The sequence below is a fragment of the Gossypium hirsutum genome, chromosome D06, assembly GCF_007990345.1.
Source record: "Gossypium hirsutum isolate 1008001.06 chromosome D06, Gossypium_hirsutum_v2.1, whole genome shotgun sequence".
NCBI classification, from domain to species: domain Eukaryota; kingdom Viridiplantae; phylum Streptophyta; class Magnoliopsida; order Malvales; family Malvaceae; genus Gossypium; species Gossypium hirsutum.
The window spans coordinates 59342185-59352595 of record NC_053442.1 but is presented as its reverse complement, the minus strand read 5'-3'; the positions used below and the strand labels follow the sequence as shown (position 1 = coordinate 59352595).

General features: G+C 35.4%; 1 non-coding gene across 1 annotated transcript; it reads left to right on the top strand.

Moving 5' to 3' along the window:
• Nucleotides 1-9874: 9874 nt before the first annotated feature.
• On the top strand, nt 9875-9981 carry LOC121218810 (small nucleolar RNA R71). The gene has a single exon (XR_005915287.1). It is a non-coding gene; the product is annotated as a small nucleolar RNA R71 (small nucleolar RNA).
• The last annotated feature ends 430 nt before the right edge of the window (nt 9982-10411 follow it).

The window sequence follows — 10411 nt, the reverse complement described above, 5'->3', positions numbered from 1 at the left end:
GGGTAAGGCTAACGTGGTAGCTGATGCTTTGAGCCGAAAATCTCTGTTTGCTTTACGAGCTATGAATGCCCGGTTGTCACTGACTGATGATGGTTCAATCATAGCTAAAATAAAGGCTAAATCGATGTTTCGTCAACAAATATGTGAAGCTCAGAAAAATGATGAGAAGTTACAGGCTAAACGGGCACATTATGAGTCCGGTAATGATTCAGAATTTCAGACTGAGATTGATGGTTGTTTATTATTCAGAGGCCGAGTATGTGTACCGAAGAATTTCAAGCTTATACAGAAGATTCTACACGAGGCCCATAGCGGTACTATGTCTGTACATCCGGGGAGTAATAAAATGTATCATGATTTGAAAAAGATGTATTGGTGGCCGGGTATGAAACGTGATATCTCTGAGTTTGTATCAAGATGTTTAGTATGTCAGCAGGTTAAAGCTGAACATCAGGTACCTTCGGGGTTGCTTTAGCCAATCACTATACCGGAATGGAAATGAGAAAGAATCACTATGGATTTTGTATCTAGGTTGCCGTTATCTCCAAGGAAGAAAGATGCCATTTGGGTAATTGTCGACCGATTGACAAATTCCGCACACTTTATCCCAGTATGTATGGATTATTCTTTAGATAAATTGGCTGAATTGTACATATCTGAGATTGTTAGACTACATGGAGTGCCTGTCTCCATTATATCAGATAGAGATCCCAGATTTACGTCTCGTTTCTGGGACAAATTGCTAGAAGCTTTGGGTACTCAGTTGTATTTCAGTACTACATTTCATCCTCAGACAGATGGCCAATCTGAGCATATAATTAAGGTATTGGAAGATATGCTCCGATGTTGTGTATTAGAGTTTCAAGGTAATTGGGAAAGGTATCTACCTTTGATTGAATTTGCTTATAATAACAGTTATCAGTCCAGTATTAACATGGCTCCGTATGGAGCTTTATATGGTAGAAAATGTAGAACATCGTTATATTGGACAGAGCTCAGTGAAAAAAAGATACACGGGGTTGATTTGATCCGAGAAACAAAAGAAAAAGTAAGACTGATTCGGGATAGTTTAAAAGTAGCTTCCGATCGTCAGAAGTTATATGCCGATCTTAAACGAAGGGACATTGAATTTCAGGTGGGTGATAAAGTATTCTTAAAAGTGTCACCTTGGAAGAAAGTTCTTCAGTTCGGTCGAAAGGGTAAATTGAGTCCAAGATTTATCGGACCATATGAAATCATAGAAAGAATTGGATCGGTTGCTTATCAATTGGCTTTACCACCGGAACTCGATAGAATCCATAATGTTTTCATGTATCTATGCTACAACGATATCGGTCAGATCCTTCACATGTTATTACTCCGACAGAAGTGGAGATTCAGCCGGATATGACTTATAATGAAGAACTAGTTAAGATATTAGCACGGGAAACTAAGGAGCTTAGAAACAAAAAGATAAATTTGGTGAAAGTGTTATGGCAAAAGCACGGGATTGAGGAAGTGACATTGGAACTGGAAGAGGCAATGAGAAAACAATACCCAAACCTCTTTACTGGTAATATTTTCGAGGACGAAAATTTTAAAAAGGGGGGAGAGTTGTAATGGCCCAAATTTAAGGTTATCGGAACAGTGGTTTCGGGACCACAAATCTGATGAGGAAAATTTTATTTTTCTTATATTTTTATGGTCTACAATTTCACAAAATGATTTCTTGAAAATTTCGTTCGAAAATTTTGACGTTTGGGCACTCAATTTAGTCAAAAGGACTAAATTGTAAAAAGTGCAAAAGTTGAGTTCTACATGTTAGAGGTGTCCAATTGTTATGAAACTTTAAATTGAAGGTCCTTATATGGTAATTAGACCATTGGTAACTTGGTAGACAAAAATATACATGAGATAAGTGAAATAGAAATTTTTTTAAATTAGGGGCAATTTGGTAATCTAGAAATTAAAATGAATTAAAAGGGAAAAAGATGGCAAAAATCATCATCTTCTTCATTAGGACGAAATCAGCAAAGGGGGAAGCCATAGTTAGGGTTTTCAAGCTTCCAAGCTCCATAGTAAGTGATCCCAAGCCCCGTTTTTAATGTTCTTTACGTTTTTGAGATCCTAGTAGCTTAATTTAGCTTATTCTAGCAATAATTTAATCTAAGGTTTTATTTGGAAAAATCCCCATAGGTGAAAAGTGTTTATTTTGATGTTTTATGATAGAATATGAAGCTAGAAATTATGTTAAACAACTTTTGCTAAGCGATTTTAAGCGAAAACGAGTAAAACGACATAATCGGTAAAAATACCTAATGTTCATAAGTACATGTTAGAGTGTGAATTTCATGTTGGCATAGAAGAGAAAAATGTTCAGCATGTCATAAAACATAAGAATAAGGGATGAAGTTTAATTTCCGAGCCTTGGGGCAAAAATGTAATTATGCAAAAGTTTATGGGCAAAATCGAAATTTTGAAAAAGTTAGAGTCGAGGGCTGTTTTGATGAATGTGAGTATTAAATTAGTTAAATTTTCTATTTTAGATCAAGAAGAACGAAACTCGAGGTTAGACAAAGGGAAGAATAAAGTTGAAGACTAAGTTGGTGAATTGGACTATATTTGATACCGAGGTAAGTTTACGGTAAATAAATACAATATTTTAATAATTATTATTAATGTTGTTATTTTCCAGCAATTATATATTTATTTCATGAATTTATTTGATGATGACCCAAGCATGAAATGGTAGAGAATAAAAATTAAAAAGTCCCGTTGATACATAAGGATAGTATTGGATACAAATGTCATGACATTTGGGTAAAGAGATCCCATGTAAAACCATGTCTGGGACATGGCATTGGCATCCTTGAGATCATGAGAGGTCCCATGTAAGACCATGTCTGGGACATGGCGTTGGCACCGAGATGAGAGGTCTCGTGTAAGACCATGTCTGGGACATGGCGTTGGCACCGAGATGAGAGGTCCCCTATAAGACCATGTCTGGGACATGGCATGGGCACCGAGATGAGAACATCCCATGTAAGACCATGTCTGGGACATGGCTTTGGCATGTTATTATCAGAAGAGACCCGAGTATCCTTATTGTTCCAATGTAGCTCAACGGGCTAATAAGCGAATCAAATTCATGAAAGTTCAGTTTAAAGCATAAATGACAAGCTCAGGTAAGTTATAAGAGTTGAGAACTTATTATACTATCAATTGATGTTCAACGATGCAGCAAGAGATGAGTAAGTTATGCACACAAGTATTCTAAGTAAATAAGCAAGAGAACTAGAATGAGATTAACTAAAGAGTAAACTAGAGATATAGTCACATGAGTTTAATTATTTGTGTTTAATGTTGTTATTTATTTGCTAGTAAACTTACTAAGCTTTATGCTTACTTCTTTTATTTCTCTTTCTCTTATAGTATTGTAAAGCTACTTCAAGGATCCTAAAGAAGTTGGAGATCGTCCACACTATCAACCACAACTGCTCGGTGTTTTATGTCAAAACACGTTTGAGTTATGGCATGTATAGGGATTTAGTTATTTTGTATGTTTGTAATGATGATTTTGCTAATGAATGATGTGTAAGAATTTGATGATGTATGATCATTAAAATGGTTAAGTATGAAGGTGTTTGTTGTTATGAAAGATTAGGTGGTAAATTATGCATGGAAATCATGAAAGGATAAAATTTTGCAAAGAAACAGAATTCAGGCAGCACAGTAACGTGAATTTGAAAAATCACCTAGGATGGTATAAAATGAATTAGAGGGTGAATGATATATGGAATTAAATCTTGTTGAGTCTATTTTCATGGAAAATAACGGTGTAGCAAAAGGAAATTTATATTTTAAGATATGTGAATTTTAGTGAGACAAGGTCAGAACTATTTCTGGAGTCCCCTGTTCTGAGTTTAGAAAATCATTAAAAATTGTATAAAAATGGTTATGAGATGTAGTTTATATTTATAGATTCCTTATCGAGTCCATTTTCTGTAGAAACAAGTAAGAACTTCATATGAAAATCCTACAGTGAGAAAATTTATTTTTAGTGACAAGAGGTCAGGGCAGTCGATTGGTGAAACAGGGGAGACTTTAACTAATAAAATTTACTAATTGGATAAGCCAAAAATTCTAAAACTTTTATGGTAGGAATATATAAGAGTCTAGTTTCAGGGAAAATTTATGGAATTAAATTTCGAGTCCCGTAGCTCGAGTTATAATCAATTTAGTAACTGCTGAGCTATTGGACAGGTTTGCTATAAATAGTGAAATTAATTTGCAAAGTAAATTTTTATGCTCCGAATTAGTAAGATAAGTTAAGTAATGCCTCGTGCTCGACTCCGAAAATGGTCTCGGGTAAAGGGTGTTACACCCATCAATTCTGTTCACAACCTTTTATTCTTATCGTTGTGTCTGAATTTTTTATGTTTTTCGTGCGATTTTGGTAAGTAGGGTTCACTTGTCTGTAAGATTCAATTTTTGTAAGGTCGTTTGGATTTATTCTTTTTATAAAAGCGTAATGGTGAAGTTAGGGAATCTGATTTTTTGCAACCATTGTTATGTAGGATAAGGCTGTGACATAGTGGGTTTCGTTCCAACTGTCTAAATTGTGTCAGCAGATGTTTTCGTCGATGGTAAGTTGAGTGCATTGTCGGATTATTATTGATGAATTCATAAATTAAATTACTAAAACGGTGTTTGGTATACTATTTTTGAGGTTTGGAGGTCTTGGGTTTGTTGTAGCATCAAAAATGGAAGAGGTGTGTAACGAAAATACAAGAAAGTGAAGTTCGGTGAAAGCCAAAAAAATGGCCTGCCGATGACACACGGGCGTGTGCCTGATCGTGTGCGACACACGGCCGTGTGATGGGAGTGTGTGTGGCCGTGTGACCAATTTGGGCGTGTGGGCCCACATAAGCATACTACATGGGCTTGTAGGCCATGGGTCATTTCGTGTGGCCCACACATGCAATGCCATTTTGGGCGTGCGGGCCCAAAATGCTAAAATTTTCCCTAAGGTCACACACGTCGTATCGATCGACTATGGGCCTTCCGTAAGGTCGGTAGGGCAAAACAAACCCTAATGCATGAAATTTGTTATTCTGATAAACTAGTTTGAGTATTACGAAATACAATATGTATGATCTGATTGTTTTGTATAAACATATCAATATCTGTATTTGAGCATGTGGGACATGTTAATTCTGATATATCTGTTTATCTGTTGTCTGTATCTATATGTAGGGTGGGATTTGTATATGAGGAGAAAGTATTCTATGAGGCAACATTTCGCCGATATACTGGCAGCTTGGCTACAAACTATTCTGATATGTGTCGTATAGACACTATGTGGTGTGTAGGGACGGGTGGGTGTTTTTATACCCCACATGGTGTGTTGGGATGGTTGGAGCTGGTGTGTAGAGGATGGCTGTAGGACTTTTTATATCTACATGACTCTGATATAATTTGACTTTGTTAAGGACTATGTTCGTATCTGTACTGTTATGTAAGAAATTTGTATTTATATGCATGTATGTTTCCGTTGAGTTACACACCGAATTTTGAAAATTCACATCCGTTTATCTGATCTGTTCGGATAATCCTCAGTCATAGGTGGGTCGGTGTGACGGAGGCTCAGCGGTGACCACTAGTATGGAAACTATTTTTAGTTAATAATCTAATTAATTTTCTGGATTTTCTTTGAGAGTTTTGTAATTTTGGGACTCTCAGGACTATTTTGTTTATAATTTTTGGATTTTGATGTGTTTTTTATTTATATCCTACGACATTTTACAAAACCACTATTTACCACAAACAAATGTTTTTGAAAATACAAGCTTGGTTTTCAAATATAACTTCCGCTGCAAATTTTAGTTTTTACTTAACGGAACAAGCAATTGACGATTTCATTAAAGACTATAGCAATATGTTTTTCCTAAAATGTGGACTTGTTAGTAAAAATATTCTTAAGGTTTTTAACATGATAAGCGAATTTCGTGATACTTCGTAACATCCCCAAATTCGGCCATAACGTCTAGGCTAGGTTTAGGGCGTTACAACATTGCTCAATGCTTAGTGGACTATTGATGTTAGTGCAAAACAAAAATAGTCATCAGCTTCATTGTATCCTCGAGGTCAATTTGCACCTTTTTTGTGTACCGAAGATAGGTGGGGGTGAATATAACCTTAAAGATAGTGGCATGATACACGCCTTGGAGACTTATCCTATTTCTTCTTTTTCTGTTCGAGTTCCATTTATGTGTTTGAGATTTTTCCTCACCGGAGTTTTTGTACTAACAATTATATTTGAAAATATTCCAACACAACATAGATAGATTAAGAGGAAATTTGGGTTAGGCTACAAGAATGGATCTAATTTTAATGAATTATGTAATTGAGTTTGTTAATTAAGGTAGGGTATTTTCTTTAATCTGTAAAGGGATCATTAAAAATTAAAATGAAAATTAAAGATTCAAAATTTATGATTAGAAGTTTCTCTGTAATGAAAAGAATACAACAAAGCTATCCAATTAAACAGAGGATTAAACTAGTTTCCCAAATTCAAGGAAGAACTGGTATGCTACAATACTATGAAAATGATTAAGAAAAATACTAATAATAAAAAAATGGTAATGGAATCACCCTTATTATTAGGCTTATGAATTTCATTATTACAACGTGATAACTAATGAATTCTCTTAACATATGGAAAAATCTGGTGGCGGTGGTTGGATGGTCTTCACCAACTCCATTTTCGAGAAGGAAAGCCATTGCCAAACCCCAATTGATATGAACATCCAGGTGAAAGTGCATGATCCACACTTCTGTTAACGAAAATCAACATGAATGGTTATTTCATAAAAGAAAAAGTAGCAGTAATTGAAATGATGAAAAAGAATGTTTACCTGGATTATCAGCGACGAATCTAATGACTACCCATCCATTCACAGGCACTCCAATAGTGTTCCTCATAGGTGGATCAATCTTCCGCTAGCTCCCCAATAAACTTTTGAGCTGCCTTAAGTGTTTTGTTATTCTGTAACGCCCCAGAATTTTTATTTTTGTTCTTGTGAAGGTGTGACACAATTGTGTATCTGCTTAAGTGGTTAAGTGTTCTAGGTGCGTGAGAGGTCCCAAGTTCAAGCTAGGACTTGGGCAAATTTTGGTATTTTTATGAATAAACCTATCTTTGGTCAGTAGGCTTTTAAGTAAAAGTTGGAAAATAATTAACAGAATGGGTCTGTTGGTTTGGTGGATAAGTGGAGTGTTGGTGCGAAGGAGGTCCTGTGTTCAATTCTCTGTGATGGCATGGAGATAGTATTTTTACTCCAATTTCGGCTAAGAGTTGTGTTTTAGTGGGTTAATAGGGAGTGATTTTAAGAGATAATGGGGGAGAGGTTATCAAAAAATAATCTGATTATCTTTTTCTTGTAGAAAAAAAAGTAGAGTTTTGGTTTTCTCTCCAATTACCCAAACTTTTTCTAATGTTTTCTTCTTCTTTTTTCCCTCCTCTGCTGATTCTTTCCCCTAGTTACTGCCAAAAATTCTATTATTTTTTTCCCTTTCGTTTCTTTTTTTATTTTCTAATTGATTTGGTTGTTCATCATTGGTTGCGTGTGTTCGGTAAGTAACAGTTTTGTCTATTGTTAATCGTTCTTGGTTAATCTCTGAAAAGGGGATTCCTTTTTGGTGTTTAGGAGTTAATCAAGGGGCTGGTGGTTTTGAATTGACACTATGATTGTATGAAGTCGTGGTTACTCAAGCGAGGTAAGGGTTTTGTTAGGTTTTTAGCCGAGTTTATTCCAACATTGGTTGATTAAAAACGAATTAAGTGATTAATTTGGAGATTTGTTGGTCGATTTTTAGGTTCTGGAGGCTTAAGAGTGCTTACGCATCAGAAACGATACCAGGTGTGTACCCAAAATGCAGAAAATAGGATTTAGCGAAAGGCCAAAATTGCTTTCTGTCGAGAAATAAGAGAAAATGATGCAAAAAATTATAGAGAAAGGAAATAAGGGTGTTATAAACTTTGAAATCAACATTCTGCACTAAAATAGTTTTGGACAGCAGCAGTAGTCTAACTTTGAAAAATCATAAAAAATAGTGGAAATTAAGTTAGAGGTTGAATAAAATACAGAATTAAATTTTATTGAGTCTAGGCTTTCATGGAAGAAACAGTGTAAGCAATGAAATTGTAAGTTATGAGATATAATGAATTTTGTGAGACAAAGTCAGAATGGGTTCGGGTTCCCCTATTCTGACTTTGGAAAAATCATCAAAAATTTTAAAAAAAAATATCAGGAGCTTAAATTTATATGTTTAAATCCTTAACGAGTCTATTTTCAAGAGAAACAAATGAATATATCATCCGAACTCCGTACTAAGAGATAAATAATTTTTAGTAAGGAAAGGTTGAAGCTGTCAAACAGCAGAATCGGGATAGATTTGAAGATTTTACTATACTTATTTGATAAACTATAAAATCTGAAAATTTTATGGTAGAAAGGTATTTGAGTATAGTTTTGAAAACATCAAGCGGATCTTAATTTGGAATTTTGTAGCTCAAGATATAAATAATTTAGGGACAATGACTCAAGTAGACAGCTTTGAATGAACATATAAGTAAATAGTGAAAACATATATGAATATTTAGCTAGCTTTGGTTACATTAAAAATGGATCACACGGCGAAGGCCAATTTAGGCCGAGTGGGCCACATGGGCATACACGGGCTTGTGGGCCCATTTTTACCAGAATGTTTCTAAGGTTGCACGGGTCGCCTAAGTCGACTATGAACCTATTGTAAGGTCGGTAAGCGCTACTTAAACCCCTAAATGTGTGAAATTGACTAAATGATATTTGTACTGAGCATGTTAATATTTGAACCGAATATATGTACTGAAATTGCATAATAGCATATCATCAATTGTATGTTGCATTCCATTGGGTTGGGGGTTGTTATTCGAAGGAAGTGTACTGAAAGACTTTAAGCCTAATTTACTGGCAGCTCAGCTGCAAACTACTTTTTTGTGCCGCATTCGGTATTACTTGGAGTGTAGGGATGGGTGGGTTGATTATATCCCTACATGGAGTGTAGGGTTGGACGGAGATGGTGTGTAGAGGTTGGATGGGTAGGATTTTGCTACTGCATAACTGTTATTGCTACTGATACTGTAATGGGCTAAGGCCCAAACTGTCACTGATACTGAAAAGGGCTTAGGCCCAAGACTGTTCAACTGTGCACTGTGAATACTGATTGATTGTTTTTTTGCGGGATTACACACTGAGTTTACGTGAACTCCCCCTTTTTGGTTAATATGCATAGGTAATCCCAAGACATAGACGGATCAGTGCGACGGAAGACTCAATGATGACCATAGAAATTTCTGGACTTTATGGTTTTCAATTTACATTTTATGATTTGATTATTATTGATTATTTGGGTTGTAATTTAAGGACCCTCTGGGACTTTGGTTTTAAATTGTGGGTTTTTATTTATTTATTTTACTTTATGGATTTATATCTGCTGGTCGTAGGAAATTCGATTTTCAAAAAGTTAAAGTAGTTTCTAAACGCATGATCACTTAGACTGTTTTATTAAAGCTTCCGCAACGAGGGATGTTTCAAAAAAAATGTTTTAATTGAATAAAGACGACTTCCTAAGTTCTAACAAAGGTTTAATAAAGATAATAACATGGAATGTTTTCAACGTAACAACGAGGTTTCAGAAACACTATCGTGTGACATTGCCAAATACAGCCATAACATCTAGGTTGGGTTTGGGATGTTACATATTCAATGCTCCGCCAACTGCTGTATCAATCATCTTTCTAGTCAAGGGATTCAAGCCATTGTAAAAAGTTTGAACTTGGAGCCATAAAGGTAGGTCATGGTAAGGATACCTTCTCAGGAAATCCTTAAATCTCTCCTATATATCATAAAGAGTCTCAATATCAAATTAAACAAAAGAAGAGATATCATTCCTCAACTTAGTTGTTTTGTCCAGTGGAAAATATTTCAATAAAAACTTCTGAGTCATTTGATCCCAAGTCATGATAGAACCCAGTGGAAATGAATTCAACCATTGTTTTGCCTTGCTCCTTAAAGAAAATGGGAACAATTGTAAGCGTATGCCATCATCAGTAACACCATTGATATTGAAAGTGTTGCAAATCTCTAGCAAGTTAGCCAAATGAGCATTCGGATCTTCATCTTGCAACCCATCAAACTAAACATATTATTGCACCATCTAAATTATATCCGGCTTTATCTCAAAATTATTCGCTGCAACTGTCAAACTAACAATACTCGATTCAGTCCCAATCAGAGTAGGCTTAGCAATCATACATAGTCCAAGGAGCAGGACGTGTAAGAGGCTGCTGATTATTTTGATTATCATCCATCTACACAATAATGTTCTT